Genomic DNA, 20,790 nt, shown 5'->3' with positions numbered 1-20,790 from the left:
CGTTTTGAAAAGTGTGCTGTTACTGCCCCATAACTTACATGGGGTTGACCAAACTTGCAGAAACATGTTTATTTCTGCTGAAAAACACGTTTTAACACTTTCTGCACACTGGGGTTAAGAGCTGAGTGTGTGGGCTCTTCTGAGCCTTGCAGTTACAGTGGGATGCTGAAGCCTGAAAAAACGCGTTTATTTCGGGCTGAAAAACACGTTTTGAAAAGTGTGCTGTTACTGCCCCATAATTTACATGGGGGTGACCAAACTTGCAGAAACATGATTATTTCTGCTGAAAAACACGTTTTGACACTTTCTGCACACTGGGGTTAAGAGCAGAGTGTGTGGGCTCTTCTGAACCTTGCAGTTACTCTGGCATTCAGCAGTCTGAAAAAACGCGTTTATTTCGGGCTGAAAAACACGTTTTGAAAAGTGTGCTGTTACTGCCCCATAACTTACATGGGGTTGACCAAACTTGCAGAAACATGTTTATTTCTGCTGAAAAACACGTTTTAACACTTTCTGCACACTGGGGTTAAGAGCTGAGTGTGTGGGCTCTTCTGAGCCTTGCAGTTACAGTGGGATGCTGAAGCCTGAAAAAACGCGTTTATTTCGGGCTGAAAAACACGTTTTGAAAAGTGTGCTGTTACTGCCCCATAATTTACATGGGGGTGACCAAACTTGCAGAAACATGATTATTTCTGCTGAAAAACACGTTTTGACACTTTCTGCACACTGGGGTTAAGAGCAGAGTGTGTGGGCTCTTCTGAACCTTGCAGTTACTCTGGCATTCAGCAGTCTGAAAAAACGCGTTTATTTCGGGCTGAAAAACACGTTTTGAAAAGTGTGCTGCTACTGCCCCATAAGTTACATGGGGGTGACCAAACTTGCAGAAACATGTTTATTTCTGCTGAAAAACACGTTTTGACACTTTCTGCACACTGGGGTTAAGAGCTGAGTGTGTGGGCTCTTCTGAGCCTTGCAGTTACAGTGGGATTCTGAAGTCTGAAAAAACACGTTTATTTCTTCGGGCTGTAAAACACGTTTTGAAAAGTGTGCTGTTACTGCCCCATAACTTACATGGGGGTGACCAAACTTGCAGAAACATGTTTATTTCTGCTGAAAAACACGTTTTGACACTTTCTGCACACTGGGGTTAAGAGCTGAGTGTGTGGGCTCTTCTGAGCCTTGCAGTTACATTGGGATTCAGCAGACTGAAAAAACGCGTTTATTTCGGGCTGAAAAACACGTTTTGAAAAGTCTGCTGTTACTGCCCCATAAGTTAAATGGGGGTGACCAAACTCGCAGAAACATGATTATTTCTGCTGAAAAACACGTTTTGACAATTTCTGGACACTGGGGTGAAGAGCTGAGTGTGTGGGCTCTTCTGAGCCTTGCAGTTACAGTGGGATTCTGAAGTCTGAAAAAACGCGTTTATTTCGGGCTGAAAAACACGTTTTGAAAAGTGTGTTGTTACTGCCCCATAAGTTAAATGGGGTTGACCAAACTTGCAGAAACATGTTTATTTCTGCTGAAAAACACGTTTTGACACTTTCTGCACACTGGGGTTAAGAGCTGAGTGTGTGGGCTCTTCTGAGCCTTGCAGTTACACTGGGATTCAGCAGTATGAAAAAACGCGTTTATTTCGGGCTGAAAAACACGTTTTGAAAAGTGTGCTGTTACTGCCCCATAACTTACATGGGGTTGACCAAACTTGCAGAAACATGTTTATTTCTGCTGAAAAACACGTTTTGACACTTTCTGCACACTGGGGTTAAGAGCTGAGTGTGTGGGCTCTTCTGAGCCTTGCAGTTACATTGGGATTCTGAAGTCTGAAAAAACGCGTTTATTTCGTGCTGAAAAACACGTTTTGAAAAGTGTGCTGTTACTGCCCCATAACTTACATGTTGGTGACCAAACTTGCAGAAACGTTTATTTCTGCTGAAAAACACGTTTTGACACTTTCTGCACACTGGGGTTAAGAGCTGAATGTGTGGGCTCTTCTGAGCCTTGCAGTTACATTGGGATTCTGAAGACTGAAAAAACGCGTTTATTTCGGGCTGAAAAACACGTTTTGAAAAGTGTGCTGTTACTGCCCCATAAGTTAAATGGGGGTGACCAAACTTGCAGAAACATGTTTATTTCTGCTGAAAAACACGTTTTGACACTTTCTGCACACTGGGGTTAAGAGCTGAGTGTGTGGGCTCTTCTGAGCCTTGCAGTTACAGTGGGATTCTGAAGTCTGAAAAAACGCGTTTATTTCGGGCTGAAAAACACGTTTTGAAAAGTGTGCTGTTACTGCCCCATAACTTACATGGGGTTGACCAAACTTGCAGAAACATGTTTATTTCTGCTGAAAAACACGTTTTGACACTTTCTGCACACTGGGGTTAAGAGCTGAGTGTGTGGGCTCTTCTGAGCCTTGCAGTTACAGTGGGATGCTGAAGTCTGAAAAAACGCGTTTATTTCGGGCTGAAAAACACGTTTTGAAAAGTGTGCTGTTACTGCCCCATAACTTACATGGGGGTGACCAAACTTGCAGAAACATGATTATTTCTGCTGAAAAACACGTTTTGACACTTTCTGCACACTGGGGTTAAGAGCAGAGTGTGTGGGCTCTTCTGAACCTTGCAGTTACTCTGGCATTCAGCAGTCTGAAAAAACGCGTTTATTTCGGGCTGAAAAACACGTTTTGAAAAGTGTGCTGCTACTGCCCCATAAGTTACATGGGGGTGACCAAACTTGCAGAAACATGTTTATTTCTGCTGAAAAACACGTTTTGACACTTTCTGCACACTGGGGTTAAGAGCTGAGTGTGTGGGCTCTTCTGAGCCTTGCAGTTACAGTGGGATTCTGAAGTCTGAAAAAACACGTTTATTTCTTCGGGCTGTAAAACACGTTTTGAAAAGTGTGCTGTTACTGCCCCATAACTTACATGGGGGTGACCAAACTTGCAGAAACATGTTTATTTCTGCTGAAAAACACGTTTTGACACTTTCTGCACACTGGGGTTAAGAGCTGAGTGTGTGGGCTCTTCTGAGCCTTGCAGTTACATTGGGATTCAGCAGACTGAAAAAACGCGTTTATTTCGGGCTGAAAAACACGTTTTGAAAAGTGTGCTGTTACTGCCCCATAAGTTAAATGGGGGTGACCAAACTTGCAGAAACATGATTATTTCTGCTGAAAAACACGTTTTGACACTTTCTGGACACTGGGGTGAAGAGCTGAGTGTGTGGGCTCTTCTGAGCCTTGCAGTTACAGTGGGATTCTGAAGTCTGAAAAAACGCGTTTATTTCGGGCTGAAAAACACGTTTTGAAAATTGTGTTGTTACTGCCCCATAAGTTAAATGGGGTTGACCAAACTTGCAGAAACATGTTTATTTCTGCTGAAAAACACGTTTTGACACTTTCTGCACACTGGGGTTAAGAGCTGAGTGTGTGGGCTCTTCTGAGCCTTGCAGTTACACTGGGATTCAGCAGTATGAAAAAACGCGTTTATTTCGGGCTGAAAAACACGTTTTGAAAAGTGTGCTGTTACTGCCCCATAACTTACATGGGGTTGACCAAACTTGCAGAAACATGTTTATTTCTGCTGAAAAACACGTTTTGACACTTTCTGCACACTGGGGTTAAGAGCTGAGTGTGTGGGCTCTTCTGAGCCTTGCAGTTACATTGGGATTCTGAAGTCTGAAAAAACGCGTTTATTTCGTGCTGAAAAACACGTTTTGAAAAGTGTGCTGTTACTGCCCCATAACTTACATGTTGGTGACCAAACTTGCAGAAACGTTTATTTCTGCTGAAAAACACGTTTTGACACTTTCTGCACACTGGGGTTAAGAGCTGAATGTGTGGGCTCTTCTGAGCCTTGCAGTTACATTGGGATTCTGAAGACTGAAAAAACGCGTTTATTTCGGGCTGAAAAACACGTTTTGAAAAGTGTGCTGTTACTGCCCCATAAGTTAAATGGGGGTGACCAAACTTGCAGAAACATGTTTATTTCTGCTGAAAAACACGTTTTGACACTTTCTGCACACTGGGGTTAAGAGCTGAGTGTGTGGGCTCTTCTGAGCCTTGCAGTTACAGTGGGATTCTGAAGTCTGAAAAAACGCGTTTATTTCGGGCTGAAAAACACGTTTTGAAAAGTGTGCTGTTACTGCCCCATAACTTACATGGGGTTGACCAAACTTGCAGAAACATGTTTATTTCTGCTGAAAAACACGTTTTGACACTTTCTGCACACTGGGGTTAAGAGCTGAGTGTGTGGGCTCTTCTGAGCCTTGCAGTTACAGTGGGATGCTGAAGTCTGAAAAAACGCGTTTATTTCGGGCTGAAAAACACGTTTTGAAAAGTGTGCTGTTACTGCCCCATAACTTACATGGGGGTGACCAAACTTGCAGAAACATGATTATTTCTGCTGAAAAACACGTTTTGACACTTTCTGCACACTGGGGTTAAGAGCAGAGTGTGTGGGCTCTTCTGAACCTTGCAGTTACTCTGGCATTCAGCAGTCTGAAAAAACGCGTTTATTTCGGGCTGAAAAACACGTTTTGAAAAGTGTGCTGCTACTGCCCCATAAGTTACATGGGGGTGACCAAACTTGCAGAAACATGTTTATTTCTGCTGAAAAACACGTTTTGACACTTTCTGCACACTGGGGTTAAGAGCTGAGTGTGTGGGCTCTTCTGAGCCTTGCAGTTACAGTGGGATTCTGAAGTCTGAAAAAACACGTTTATTTCTTCGGGCTGTAAAACACGTTTTGAAAAGTGTGCTGTTACTGCCCCATAACTTACATGGGGGTGACCAAACTTGCAGAAACATGTTTATTTCTGCTGAAAAACACGTTTTGACACTTTCTGCACACTGGGGTTAAGAGCTGAGTGTGTGGGCTCTTCTGAGCCTTGCAGTTACATTGGGATTCAGCAGACTGAAAAAACGCGTTTATTTCGGGCTGAAAAACACGTTTTGAAAAGTGTGCTGTTACTGCCCCATAAGTTAAATGGGGGTGACCAAACTTGCAGAAACATGATTATTTCTGCTGAAAAACACGTTTTGACACTTTCTGGACACTGGGGTGAAGAGCTGAGTGTGTGGGCTCTTCTGAGCCTTGCAGTTACAGTGGGATTCTGAAGTCTGAAAAAACGCGTTTATTTCGGGCTGAAAAACACGTTTTGAAAATTGTGTTGTTACTGCCCCATAAGTTAAATGGGGTTGACCAAACTTGCAGAAACATGTTTATTTCTGCTGAAAAACACGTTTTGACACTTTCTGCACACTGGGGTTAAGAGCTGAGTGTGTGGGCTCTTCTGAGCCTTGCAGTTACACTGGGATTCAGCAGTCTGAAAAAACGCGTTTATTTCGGGCTGAAAAACACGTTTTGAAAAGTGTGCTGTTACTGCCCCATAACTTACATGGGGTTGACCAAACTTGCAGAATCATATTTATTTCTGCTGAAATACACGTTTTGACACTTTCTGCACACTGGGGTTAAGAGCTGAGTGTGTGGGCTCTTCTGAGCCTTGCAGTTACATTGGGATTCTGAAGTCTGAAAAAACGCGTTTATTTCGGGCTGAAAAACACGTTTTGAAAAGTGTGCTGTTACTGCCCCATAAGTTAAATGGGGGTGACCAAACTTGCAGAAACATGTTTATTTCTGCTGAAAAACACGTTTTGACACTTTCTGCACACTGGGGTTAAGAGCTGAGTGTGTGGGCTCTTCTGAGCCTTGCAGTTACAGTGGGATTCTGAAGTCTGAAAAAACGCGTTTATTTCGGGCTGAAAAACACGTTTTGAAAAGTGTGCTGTTACTGCCCCATAACTTACATGGGGTTGACCAAACTTGCAGGACATGTTTATTTCTGCTGAAAAACACGTTTTGACACTTTCTGCACACTGGGGTTAAGAGCTGAGTGTGTGGGCTCTTCTGAGCCTTGCAGTTACAGTGGGATTCTGAAGTCTGAAAAAACGCGTTTATTTCGGGCTGAAAAACACGTTTTGAAAAGTGTGCTGTTACTGCCCCATAACTTACATGGGGTTGACCAAACTTGCAGAAACATGTTTATTTCTGCTGAAAAACACGTTTTGACACTTTCTGCACACTGGGGTTAAGAGCAGAGTGTGTGGGCTCTTCTGAACCTTGCAGTTACTCTGGCATTCAGCAGTCTGAAAAAACGCGTTTATTTCGGGCTGAAAAACACGTTTTGAAAAGTGTGCTGCTACTGCCCCATAAGTTACATGGGGGTAACCAAACTTGCAGAAACATGTTTAATTCTGCTGAAAAACACGTTTTGACACTTTCTGCACACTGGGGTTAAGAGCTGAGTGTGTGGGCTCTTCTGAGCCTTGCAGTTACAGTGGGATTCTGAAGTCTGAAAAAACGCGTTTATTTCGGGCTGAAAAACACGTTTTGAAAAGTGTGCTGTTACTGCCCCATAACTTACATGGGGTTGACCAAACTTGCAGAAACATGTTTATTTCTGCTGAAAAACACGTTTTAACACTTTCTGCACACTGGGGTTAAGAGCTGAGTGTGTGGGCTCTTCTGAGCCTTGCAGTTACAGTGGGATGCTGAAGCCTGAAAAAACGCGTTTATTTCGGGCTGAAAAACACGTTTTGAAAAGTGTGCTGTTACTGCCCCATAATTTACATGGGGGTGACCAAACTTGCAGAAACATGATTATTTCTGCTGAAAAACACGTTTTGACACTTTCTGCACACTGGGGTTAAGAGCAGAGTGTGTGGGCTCTTCTGAACCTTGCAGTTACTCTGGCATTCAGCAGTCTGAAAAAACGCGTTTATTTCGGGCTGAAAAACACGTTTTGAAAAGTGTGCTGCTACTGCCCCATAAGTTACATGGGGGTGACCAAACTTGCAGAAACATGTTTATTTCTGCTGAAAAACACGTTTTGACACTTTCTGCACACTGGGGTTAAGAGCTGAGTGTGTGGGCTCTTCTGAGCCTTGCAGTTACAGTGGGATTCTGAAGTCTGAAAAAACACGTTTATTTCTTCGGGCTGTAAAACACGTTTTGAAAAGTGTGCTGTTACTGCCCCATAACTTACATGGGGGTGACCAAACTTGCAGAAACATGTTTATTTCTGCTGAAAAACACGTTTTGACACTTTCTGCACACTGGGGTTAAGAGCTGAGTGTGTGGGCTCTTCTGAGCCTTGCAGTTACATTGGGATTCAGCAGACTGAAAAAACGCGTTTATTTCGGGCTGAAAAACACGTTTTGAAAAGTCTGCTGTTACTGCCCCATAAGTTAAATGGGGGTGACCAAACTCGCAGAAACATGATTATTTCTGCTGAAAAACACGTTTTGACAATTTCTGGACACTGGGGTGAAGAGCTGAGTGTGTGGGCTCTTCTGAGCCTTGCAGTTACAGTGGGATTCTGAAGTCTGAAAAAACGCGTTTATTTCGGGCTGAAAAACACGTTTTGAAAAGTGTGTTGTTACTGCCCCATAAGTTAAATGGGGTTGACCAAACTTGCAGAAACATGTTTATTTCTGCTGAAAAACACGTTTTGACACTTTCTGCACACTGGGGTTAAGAGCTGAGTGTGTGGGCTCTTCTGAGCCTTGCAGTTACACTGGGATTCAGCAGTATGAAAAAACGCGTTTATTTCGGGCTGAAAAACACGTTTTGAAAAGTGTGCTGTTACTGCCCCATAACTTACATGGGGTTGACCAAACTTGCAGAAACATGTTTATTTCTGCTGAAAAACACGTTTTGACACTTTCTGCACACTGGGGTTAAGAGCTGAGTGTGTGGGCTCTTCTGAGCCTTGCAGTTACATTGGGATTCTGAAGTCTGAAAAAACGCGTTTATTTCGTGCTGAAAAACACGTTTTGAAAAGTGTGCTGTTACTGCCCCATAACTTACATGTTGGTGACCAAACTTGCAGAAACGTTTATTTCTGCTGAAAAACACGTTTTGACACTTTCTGCACACTGGGGTTAAGAGCTGAATGTGTGGGCTCTTCTGAGCCTTGCAGTTACATTGGGATTCTGAAGACTGAAAAAACGCGTTTATTTCGGGCTGAAAAACACGTTTTGAAAAGTGTGCTGTTACTGCCCCATAAGTTAAATGGGGGTGACCAAACTTGCAGAAACATGTTTATTTCTGCTGAAAAACACGTTTTGACACTTTCTGCACACTGGGGTTAAGAGCTGAGTGTGTGGGCTCTTCTGAGCCTTGCAGTTACAGTGGGATTCTGAAGTCTGAAAAAACGCGTTTATTTCGGGCTGAAAAACACGTTTTGAAAAGTGTGCTGTTACTGCCCCATAACTTACATGGGGTTGACCAAACTTGCAGAAACATGTTTATTTCTGCTGAAAAACACGTTTTGACACTTTCTGCACACTGGGGTTAAGAGCTGAGTGTGTGGGCTCTTCTGAGCCTTGCAGTTACAGTGGGATGCTGAAGTCTGAAAAAACGCGTTTATTTCGGGCTGAAAAACACGTTTTGAAAAGTGTGCTGTTACTGCCCCATAACTTACATGGGGGTGACCAAACTTGCAGAAACATGATTATTTCTGCTGAAAAACACGTTTTGACACTTTCTGCACACTGGGGTTAAGAGCAGAGTGTGTGGGCTCTTCTGAACCTTGCAGTTACTCTGGCATTCAGCAGTCTGAAAAAACGCGTTTATTTCGGGCTGAAAAACACGTTTTGAAAAGTGTGCTGCTACTGCCCCATAAGTTACATGGGGGTGACCAAACTTGCAGAAACATGTTTATTTCTGCTGAAAAACACGTTTTGACACTTTCTGCACACTGGGGTTAAGAGCTGAGTGTGTGGGCTCTTCTGAGCCTTGCAGTTACACTGGGATTCAGCAGTCTGAAAAAACGCGTTTATTTCGGGCTGAAAAACACGTTTTGAAAAGTGTGCTGTTACTGCCCCATAACTTACATGGGGTTGACCAAACTTGCAGAATCATATTTATTTCTGCTGAAATACACGTTTTGACACTTTCTGCACACTGGGGTTAAGAGCTGAGTGTGTGGGCTCTTCTGAGCCTTGCAGTTACATTGGGATTCTGAAGTCTGAAAAAACGCGTTTATTTCGGGCTGAAAAACACGTTTTGAAAAGTGTGCTGTTACTGCCCCATAAGTTAAATGGGGGTGACCAAACTTGCAGAAACATGTTTATTTCTGCTGAAAAACACGTTTTGACACTTTCTGCACACTGGGGTTAAGAGCTGAGTGTGTGGGCTCTTCTGAGCCTTGCAGTTACAGTGGGATTCTGAAGTCTGAAAAAACGCGTTTATTTCGGGCTGAAAAACACGTTTTGAAAAGTGTGCTGTTACTGCCCCATAACTTACATGGGGTTGACCAAACTTGCAGAAACATGTTTATTTCTGCTGAAAAACACGTTTTGACACTTTCTGCACACTGGGGTTAAGAGCAGAGTGTGTGGGCTCTTCTGAACCTTGCAGTTACTCTGGCATTCAGCAGTCTGAAAAAACGCGTTTATTTCGGGCTGAAAAACACGTTTTGAAAAGTGTGCTGCTACTGCCCCATAAGTTACATGGGGGTAACCAAACTTGCAGAAACATGTTTAATTCTGCTGAAAAACACGTTTTGACACTTTCTGCACACTGGGGTTAAGAGCTGAGTGTGTGGGCTCTTCTGAGCCTTGCAGTTACAGTGGGATTCTGAAGTCTGAAAAAACACGTTTATTTCTTCGGGCTGTAAAACACGTTTTGAAAAGTGTGCTGTTACTGCCCCATAACTTACATGGGGGTGACCAAACTTGCAGAAACATGTTTATTTCTGCTGAAAAAAACGTTTTGACACTTTCTGCACACTGGTGTTAAGAGCTGAGTGTGTGGGCTGTTCTGAGCCTTGCAGTTACAGTGGGATTCTGAAGCCTGAAAAAATGCGTTTATTTCTGGCTGAAAAACACGTTTTGAAAAGTGTGCTGTTACTGCCCCATAACTTACATGGGGTTGACCAAACTTGCAGAAACATGTTTATTTCTGCTGAAAAACACATTTTGACACTTTCTGCTCACTGGGGTTAAGAGCTGAGTGTGTGGGCTCTTCTGAGCCTTGCAGTTACATTGGGATTCTGAAGTCTGAAAAAACGCGTTTATTTCGGGCTGAAAAACACGTTTTGAAAAGTGTGCTGTTACTGCCCCATAACTTACATGGGGTTGACCAAACTTGCAGAAACATGTTTATTTCTGCTGAAAAACACGTTTTGACACTTTCTGCACACAGGGGTTAAGAGCTGAGTGTGTGGGCTCTTCTGAGCCTTGCAGTTACATTGGGATTCTGCAGACTGAAAAAACGCGTTTATTTCTGGCTGAAAAACACGTTTTGAAAAGTGTGCTGTTACTGCCCCATAACTTACATGGGGTTGACCAAACTTGCAGAAACATGTTTATTTCTGCTGAAAAACACATTTTGACACTTTCTGCACACTGGGGTTAAGAGCTGAGTGTGTGGGCTCTTCTGAGCCTTGCAGTTACATTGGGATTCTGAAGTCTGAAAAAACGCGTTTATTTCGGGCTGAAAAACACGTTTTGAAAAGTGTGCTGTTACTGCCCCATAAGTTAAATGGGGCTGACCAAACTTGCAGAAACATGTTTATTTCTGCTGAAAAACATGTTTTGACACTTTCTGCACACTGGGGTTAAGAGCTGAGTGTGTGGGCTCTTCTGAGCCTTGCAGTTACAGTGGGATTCTGAAGTCTGAAAATACGCGTTTATTTCGGGCTGAAAAACACGTTTTGAAAAGTGTGCTGTTACTGCCCCATAACTTACATGGGGTTGACCAAACTTGCAGAAACATGTTTATTTCTGCTGAAAAACACGTTTTGACACTTTCTGCACATTGGGGTTAAGAGCTGAGTGTGTGGGCTCTTCTGAACCTTGCAGTTACTCTGGCATTCAGCAGTCTGAAAAAACGCGTTTATTTCGGGCTGAAAAACACGTTTTGAAAAGTGTGCTGCTACTGCCCCACAAGTTACATGGGGGTGACCAAACTTGCAGAAACATGTTTATTTCTGCTGAAAAACACGTTTTGACACTTTCTGCACACTGGGGTTAAGAGATGAGTGTGTGGGCTCTTCTGAGCCTTGCAGTTACAGTGGGATTCTGAAGTCTGAAAAAACGCGTTTATTTCGGGCTGAAAAACACGTTTTGAAAAGTGTGTTGTTACTGCCCCATAAGTTAAATGGGGTTGACCAAACTTGCAGAAACATGTTTATTTCTGCTGAAAAACACGTTTTGACACTTTCTGCACACTGGGGTTAAGAGCTGAGTGTGTGGGCTCTTCTGAGCCTTGCAGTTACAGTGGGATGCTGAAGCCTGAAAAAACGCGTTTATTTCGGGCTGAAAAACACGTTTTGAAAAGTGTGCTGTTACTGCCCCATAATTTACATGGGGGTGACCAAACTTGCAGAAACATGATTATTTCTGCTGAAAAACACGTTTTGACACTTTCTGCACACTGGGGTTAAGAGCAGAGTGTGTGGGCTCTTCTGAACCTTGCAGTTACTCTGGCATTCAGCAGTCTGAAAAAACGCGTTTATTTTGGGCTGAAAAACACGTTTTGAAAAGTGTGCTGCTACTGCCCCATAAGTTACATGGGGGTGACCAAACTTGCAGAAACATGTTTATTTCTGCTGAAAAACACGTTTTGACACTTTCTGCACACTGGGGTTAAGAGCTGAGTGTGTGGGCTCTTCTGAGCCTTGCAGTTACAGTGGGATTCTGAAGTCTGAAAAAACACGTTTATTTCTTCGGGCTGTAAAACACGTTTTGAAAAGTGTGCTGTTACTGCCCCATAACTTACATGGGGGTGACCAAACTTGCAGAAACATGTTTATTTCTGCTGAAAAACACGTTTTGACACTTTCTGCACACTGGGGTTAAGAGCTGAGTGTGTGGGCTCTTCTGAGCCTTGCAGTTACATTGGGATTCAGCAGACTGAAAAAACGCGTTTATTTCGGGCTGAAAAACACGTTTTGAAAAGTCTGCTGTTACTGCCCCATAAGTTAAATGGGGGTGACCAAACTCGCAGAAACATGATTATTTCTGCTGAAAAACACGTTTTGTCAATTTCTGGACACTGGGGTGAAGAGCTGAGTGTGTGGGCTCTTCTGAGCCTTGCAGTTACAGTGGGATTCTGAAGTCTGAAAAAACGCGTTTATTTCGGGCTGAAAAACACGTTTTGAAAAGTGTGTTGTTACTGCCCCATAAGTTAAAAGGGGTTGACCAAACTTGCAGAAACATGTTTATTTCTGCTGAAAAACACGTTTTGACACTTTCTGCACACTGGGGTTAAGAGCTGAGTGTGTGGGCTCTTCTGAGCCTTGCAGTTACACTGGGATTCAGCAGTATGAAAAAACGCGTTTATTTCGGGCTGAAAAACACGTTTTGAAAAGTGTGCTGTTACTGCCCCATAACTTACATGGGGTTGACCAAACTTGCAGAAACATGTTTATTTCTGCTGAAAAACACGTTTTGACACTTTCTGCACACTGGGGTTAAGAGCTGAGTGTGTGGGCTCTTCTGAGCCTTGCAGTTACATTGGGATTCTGAAGTCTGAAAAAACGCGTTTATTTCGTGCTGAAAAACACGTTTTGAAAAGTGTGCTGTTACTGCCCCATAACTTACATGTTGGTGACCAAACTTGCAGAAACGTTTATTTCTGCTGAAAAACACGTTTTGACACTTTCTGCACACTGGGGTTAAGAGCTGAATGTGTGGGCTCTTCTGAGCCTTGCAGTTACATTGGGATTCTGAAGACTGAAAAAACGCGTTTATTTCGGGCTGAAAAACACGTTTTGAAAAGTGTGCTGTTACTGCCCCATAAGTTAAATGGGGGTGACCAAACTTGCAGAAACATGTTTATTTCTGCTGAAAAACACGTTTTGACACTTTCTGCACACTGGGGTTAAGAGCTGAGTGTGTGGGCTCTTCTGAGCCTTGCAGTTACAGTGGGATTCTGAAGTCTGAAAAAACGCGTTTATTTCGGGCTGAAAAACACGTTTTGAAAAGTGTGCTGTTACTGCCCCATAACTTACATGGGGTTGACCAAACTTGCAGAAACATGTTTATTTCTGCTAAAAAACACATTTTGACACTTTCTGCACACTGGGGTTAAGAGCTGAGTGTGTGGGCTCTTCTGAGCCTTGCAGTTACAGTGGGATGCTGAAGTCTGAAAAAACGCGTTTATTTCGGGCTGAAAAACACGTTTTGAAAAGTGTGCTGTTACTGCCCCATAAGTTAAATGGGGGTGACCAAACTTGCAGAAACATGATTATTTCTGCTGAAAAACACGTTTTGACACTTTCTGGACACTGGGGTGAAGAGCTGAGTGTGTGGGCTCTTCTGAGCCTTGCAGTTACAGTGGGATTCTGAAGTCTGAAAAAACGCGTTTATTTCGGGCTGAAAAACACGTTTTGAAAAGTGTGCTGTTACTGCCCCATAAGTTAAATGGGGGTGACCAAACTTGCAGAAACATGTTTATTTCTGCTGAAAAACACGTTTTGACACTTTCTGCACACTGGGGTTAAGAGCTGAGTGTGTGGGCTCTTCTGAGCCTTGCAGTTACAGTGGGATTCTGAAGTCTGAAAAAACGCGCTTATTTCGGGCTGAAAAACACGTTTTGAAAAGTGTGCTGTTACTGCCCCATAACTTACATGGGGTTGACCAAACTTGCAGGACATGTTTATTTCTGCTGAAAAACACGTTTTGACACTTTCTGCACACTGGGGTTAAGAGCTGAGTGTGTGGGCTCTTCTGAGCCTTGCAGTTACAGTGGGATTCTGAAGTCTGAAAAAACGCGTTTATTTCGGGCTGAAAAACACGTTTTGAAAAGTGTGCTGTTACTGCCCCATAACTTACATGGGGTTGACCAAACTTGCAGAAACGTTTATTTCTGCTGAAAAACACGTTTTGACACTTTCTGCACACTGGGGTTAAGAGCAGAGTGTGTGGGCTCTTCTGAACCTTGCAGTTACTCTGGCATTCAGCAGTCTGAAAAAACGCGTTTATTTCGGGCTGAAAAACACGTTTTGAAAAGTGTGCTGCTACTGCCCCATAAGTTACATGGGGGTAACCAAACTTGCAGAAACATGTTTAATTCTGCTGAAAAACACGTTTTGACACTTTCTGCACACTGGGGTTAAGAGCTGAGTGTGTGTGCTCTTCTGAGCCTTGCAGTTACAGTGGGATTCTGAAGTCTGAAAAAACACGTTTATTTCTTCGGGCTGTAAAACACGTTTTGAAAAGTGTGCTGTTACTGCCCCATAACTTACATGGGGGTGACCAAACTTGCAGAAACATGTTTATTTCTGCTGAAAAAAACGTTTTGACACTTTCTGCACACTGGTGTTAAGAGCTGAGTGTGTGGGCTGTTCTGAGCCTTGCAGTTACAGTGGGATTCTGAAGCCTGAAAAAATGCGTTTATTTCTGGCTGAAAAACACGTTTTGAAAAGTGTGCTGTTACTGCCCCATAACTTACATGGGGTTGACCAAACTTGCAGAAACATGTTTATTTCTGCTGAAAAACACATTTTGACACTTTCTGCTCACTGGGGTTAAGAGCTGAGTGTGTGGGCTCTTCTGAGCCTTGCAGTTACATTGGGATTCTGAAGTCTGAAAAAACGCGTTTATTTCAGGCTGAAAAACACGTTTTGAAAAGTGTGCTGTTACTGCCCCATAACTTACATGGGGTTGACCAAACTTGCAGAAACATGTTTATTTCTGCTGAAAAACACGTTTTGACACTTTCTGCACACAGGGGTTAAGAGCTGAGTGTGTGGGCTCTTCTGAGCCTTGCAGTTACATTGGGATTCTGCAGACTGAAAAAACGCGTTTATTTCTGGCTGAAAAACACGTTTTGAAAAGTGTGCTGTTACTGCCCCATAAGTTAAATGGGGGTGACCAAACTTGCAGAAACATGTTTATTTCTGCTGAAAAACACGTTTTGACACTTTCTGCACACTGGGGTTAAGAGCTGAGTGTGTGGGCTCTTCTGAGCCTTGCAGTTACAGTGGGATTCTGAAGTCTGAAAAAACACGTTTATTTCTTCGGGTTGTAAAACACGTTTTGAAAAGTGTGCTGTTACTGCCCCATAACTTACATGGGGGTGACCAAACTTGCAGAAACATGTTTATTTCTGCTGAAAAACACGTTTTGACACTTTCTGCACACTGGGGTTAAGAGCTGAGTGTGTGGGCTCTTCTGAGCCTTGCAGTTACATTGGGATTCAGCAGTCTGAAAAAACGCGTTTATTTCGGGCTGAAAAACACGTTTTGAAAAGTCTGCTGTTACTGCCCCATAACTTACATGGGGTTGACCAAACTTGCAGAAACATGTTTATTTCTGCTGAAAAACACGTTTTGAAAAGTGTGCTGTTACTGCCCCATAACTTACATGGGGTTGACCAAACTTGCAGAAACATGTTTATTTCTGCTGAAAAACACATTTTGACACTTTCTGCACACTGGGGTTAAGAGCTGAGTGTGTGGGCTCTTCTGAGCCTTGCAGTGACATTGGGATTCTGAAGTCTGAAAAAACGCGTTTATTTCGGGCTGAAAAACACGTTTTGAAAAGTGTGCTGTTACTGCCCCATAAGTTAAATGGGGCTGACCAAACTTGCAGAAACATGTTTATTTCTGCTGAAAAACACGTTTTGACACTTTCTGCACACTGGGGTTAAGAGATGAGTGTGTGGGCTCTTCTGAGCCTTGCAGTTACAGTGGGATTCTGAAGTCTGAAAAAACACGTTTATTTCTTCGGGCTGTAAAACACGTTTTGAAAAGTGTGCTGTTACTGCCCCATAACTTACATGGGGGTGACCAAACTTGCAGAAACATGTTTATTTCTGCTGAAAAACACGTTTTGACACTTTCTGCACACTGGGGTTAAGAGCTGAGTGTGTGGGCTCTTCTGAGCCTTGCAGTTACATTGGGATTCAGCAGTCTGAAAAAACGCGTTTATTTCGGGCTGAAAAACACGTTTTGAAAAGTCTGCTGTTACTGCCCCATAAGTTAAATGGGGGTGACCAAACTTGCAGAAACATGATTATTTCTGCTGAAAAACACGTTTTGACAATTTCTGGACACTGGGGTGAAGAGCTGAGTGTGTGGGCTCTTCTGAGCCTTGCAGTTACAGTGGGATTCTGAAGTCTGAAAAAACGTGTTTATTTCGGGCTGAAAAACACGTTTTGAAAAGTGTGTTGTTACTGCCCCATAAGTTAAATGGGGTTGACCAAACTTGCAGAAACATGTTTATTTCTGCTGAAAAACACGTTTTGACACTTTCTGCACACTGGGGTTAAGAGCTGAGTGTGTGGGCTCTTCTGAGCCTTGCAGTTACAGTGGGATTCTGAAGTCTGAAAAAACGCGTTTATTTCGGGCTGAAAAACACGTTTTGAAAAGTGTGCTGTTACTGCCCCATAACTTACATGGGGTTGACCAAACTTGCAGAAACATGTTTATTTCTGCTGAAAAACACGTTTTAACACTTTCTGCACACTGGGGTTAAGAGCTGAGTGTGTGGGCTCTTCTGAGCCTTGCAGTTACAGTGGGATGCTGAAGCCTGAAAAAACGCGTTTATTTCGGGCTGAAAAACACGTTTTGAAAAGTGTGCTGTTACTGCCCCATAATTTACATGGGGGTGACCAAACTTGCAGAAACATGATTATTTCTGCTGAAAAACACGTTTTGACACTTTCTGCACACTGGGGTTAAGAGCAGAGTGTGTGGGCTCTTCTGAACCTTGCAGTTACTCTGGCATTCAGCAGTCTGAAAAAACGCGTTTATTTCGGGCTGAAAAACACGTTTTGAAAAGTGTGCTGCTACTGCCCCATAAGTTACATGGGGGTGACCAAACTTGCAGAAACATGTTTATTTCTGCTGAAAAACACGTTTTGACACTTTCTGCACACTGGGGTTAAGAGCTGAGTGTGTGGGCTCTTCTGAGCCTTGCAGTTACAGTGGGATTCTGAAGACTGAAAAAACACGTTTATTTCTTCGGGCTGTAAAACACGTTTTGAAAAGTGTGCTGTTACTGCCCCATAACTTACATGGGGGTGACCAAACTTGCAGAAACATGTTTATTTCTGCTGAAAAACACGTTTTGACACTTTCTGCACACTGGGGTTAAGAGCTGAGTGTGTGGGCTCTTCTGAGCCTTGCAGTTACATTGGGATTCAGCAGTCTGAAAAAACGCGTTTATTTCGGGCTGAAAAACACGTTTTGAAAAGACTGCTGTTACTGCCCCATAAGTTAAATGGGGGTGACCAAACTCGCAGAAACATGATTATTTCTGCTGAAAAACACGTTTTGACAATTTCTGGACACTGGGGTGAAGAGCTGAGTGTGTGGGCTCTTCTGAGCCTTGCAGTTACAGTGGGATTCTGAAGTCTGAAAAAACGCGTTTATTTCGGGCTGAAAAACACGTTTTGAAAAGTGTGTTGTTACTGCCCCATAAGTTAAATGGGGTTGACCAAACTTGCAGAAACATGTTTATTTCTGCTGAAAAACACGTTTTGACACTTTCTGCACACTGGGGTTAAGAGCTGAGTGTGTGGGCTCTTCTGAGCCTTGCAGTTACACTGGGATTCAGCAGTATGAAAAAACGCGTTTATTTCGGGCTGAAAAACACGTTTTGAAAAGTGTGCTGTTACTGCCCCATAACTTACATGGGGTTGACCAAACTTGCAGAAACATGTTTATTTCTGCTGAAAAACACATTTTGACACTTTCTGCTCACTGGGGTTAAGAGCTGAGTGTGTGGGCTCTTCTGAGCCTTGCAGTTACATTGGGATTCTGAAGTCTGAAAAAACGCGTTTATTTCGGGCTGAAAAACACGTTTTGAAAAGTGTGCTGTTACTGCCCCATAACTTACATGGGGTTGACCAAACTTGCAGAAACATGTTTATTTCTGCTGAAAAACACGTTTTGACACTTTCTGCACACAGGGGTTAAGAGCTGAGTGTGTGGGCTCTTCTGAGCCTTGCAGTTACATTGGGATTCTGCAGACTGAAAAAACGCGTTTATTTCTGGCTGAAAAACACGTTTTGAAAAGTGTGCTGTTACTGCCCCATAAGTTAAATGGGGGTGACCAAACTTGCAGAAACATGTTTATTTCTGCTGAAAAACACGTTTTGACACTTTCTGCACACTGGGGTTAAGAGCTGAGTGTGTGGGCTCTTCTGAGCCTTGCAGTTACAGTGGGATTCTGAAGTCTGAAAAAACACGTTTATTTCTTCGGGTTGTAAAACACGTTTTGAAAAGTGTGCTGTTACTGCCCCATAACTTACATGGGGGTGACCAAACTTGCAGAAACATGTTTATTTCTGCTGAAAAACACGTTTTGACACTTTCTGCACACTGGGGTTAAGAGCTGAGTGTGTGGGCTCTTCTGAGCCTTGCAGTTACAGTGGGATTCTGAAGTCTGAAAAAACGCGTTTATTTCGGGCTGTAAAACACGTTTTGAAAAGTGTGCTGTTACTGCCCCATAAGTTAAATGGGCGTGACCAAACTTGCAGAAACATGTTTATTTCTGCTGAAAAACACGTTTTGACACTTTCTGCACACTGGGGTTAAGAGCTGAGTGTGTGGGCTCTTCTGAGCCTTGCAGTTACAGTGGGATTCTGAAGTCTGAAAAAACGCGTTTATTTCGGGCTGAAAAACACGTTTTGAAAAGTGTGCTGTTACTGCCCCATAACTTACATGGGGTTGACCAAACTTGCAGAAACATGTTTATTTCTGCTGAAAAACACGTTTTGAAAAGTGTGCTGTTACTGCCCCATAACTTACATGGGGTTGACCAAACTTGCAGAAACATGTTTATTTCTGCTGAAAAACACATTTTGACACTTTCTGCACACTGGGGTTAAGAGCTGAGTGTGTGGGCTCTTCTGAGCCTTGCAGTTACATTGGGATTCTGAAGTCTGAAAAAACGCGTTTATTTCGGGCTGAAAAACACGTTTTGAAAAGTGTGCTGTTACTGCCCCATAAGTTAAATGGGGCTGACCAAACTTGCAGAAACATGTTTATTTCTGCTGAAAAACATGTTTTGACACTTTCTGCACACTGGGGTTAAGAGCTGAGTGTGTGGGCTCTTCTGAGCCTTGCAGTTACAGTGGGATTCTGAAGTCTGAAAATACGCGTTTATTTCGGGCTGAAAAACACGTTTTGAAAAGTGTGCTGTTACTGCCCCATAACTTACATGGGGTTGACCAAACTTGCAGAAACATGTTTATTTCTGCTGAAAAACACGTTTTGACACTTTCTGCACATTGGGGTTAAGAGCTGAGTGTGTGGGCTCTTCTGAACCTTGCAGTTACTCTGGCATTCAGCAGTCTGAAAAAACGCGTTTATTTCGGGCTGAAAAACACGTTTTGAAAAGTGTGCTGCTACTGCCCCACAAGTTACATGGGGGTGACCAAACTTGCAGAAACATGTTTATTTCTGCTGAAAAACACGTTTTGACACTTTCTGCACACTGGGGTTAAGAGATGAGTGTGTGGGCTCTTCTGAGCCTTGCAGTTACAGTGGGATTCTGAAGTCTGAAAAAACACGTTTATTTCTTCGGGCTGTAAAACACGTTTTGAAAAGTGTGCTGTTACTGCCCCATAACTTACATGGGGGTGACCAAACTTGCAGAAACATGTTTATTTCTGCTGAAAAACACGTTTTGACACTTTCTGCACACTGGGGTTAAGAGCTGAGTGTGTGGGCTCTTCTGAGCCTTGCAGTTACATTGGGATTCAGCAGTCTGAAAAAACGCGTTTATTTCGGGCTGAAAAACACGTTTTGAAAAGTCTGCTGTTACTGCCCCATAAGTTAAATGGGGGTGACCAAACTTGCAGAAACATGATTATTTCTGCTGAAAAACACGTTTTGACAATTTCTGGACACTGGGGTGAAGAGCTGAGTGTGTGGGCTCTTCTGAGCCTTGCAGTTACAGTGGGATTCTGAAGTCTGAAAAAACGTGTTTATTTCGGGCTGAAAAACACGTTTTGAAAAGTGTGTTGTTACTGCCCCATAAGTTAAATGGGGTTGACCAAACTTGCAGAAACATGTTTATTTCTGCTGAAAAACACGTTTTGACACTTTCTGCACACTGGGGTTAAGAGCTGAGTGTGTGGGCTCTTCTGAGCCTTGCAGTTACAGTGGGATGCTGAAGCCTGAAAAAACGCGTTTATTTCGGGCTGAAAAACACGTTTTGAAAAGTGTGCTGTTACTGCCCCATAATTTACATGGGGGTGACCAAACTTGCAGAAACATGATTATTTCTGCTGAAAAACACGTTTTGACACTTTCTGCACACTGGGGTTAAGAGCAGAGTGTGTGGGCTCTTCTGAACCTTGCAGTTACTCTGGCATTCAGCAGTCTGAAAAAACGCGTTTATTTCGGGCTGAAAAACACGTTTTGAAAAGTGTGCTGCTACTGCCCCATAAGTTACATGGGGGTGACCAAACTTGCAGAAACATGTTTATTTCTGCTGAAAAACACGTTTTGACACTTTCTGCACACTGGGGTTAAGAGCTGAGTGTGTGGGCTCTTCTGAGCCTTGCAGTTACAGTGGGATTCTGAAGTCTGAAAAAACACGTTTATTTCTTCGGGCTGTAAAACACGTTTTGAAAACTGTGCTGTTACTGCCCCATAACTTACATGGGGGTGACCAAACTTGCAGAAACATGTTTATTTCTGCTGAAAAACACGTTTTGACACTTTCTGCACACTGGGGTTAAGAGCTGAGTGTGTGGGCTCTTCTGAGCCTTGCAGTTACATTGGGATTCAGCAGACTGAAAAAACGCGTTTATTTCGG

Source organism: Lepisosteus platostomus, chromosome 23 (assembly GCF_059453375.1).
Source record: "Lepisosteus platostomus isolate fLepPlt1 chromosome 23, fLepPlt1.hap1, whole genome shotgun sequence".
Lineage (NCBI taxonomy): Eukaryota > Metazoa > Chordata > Actinopteri > Semionotiformes > Lepisosteidae > Lepisosteus > Lepisosteus platostomus.
Note: the sequence above shows the minus strand (reverse complement) of the source record.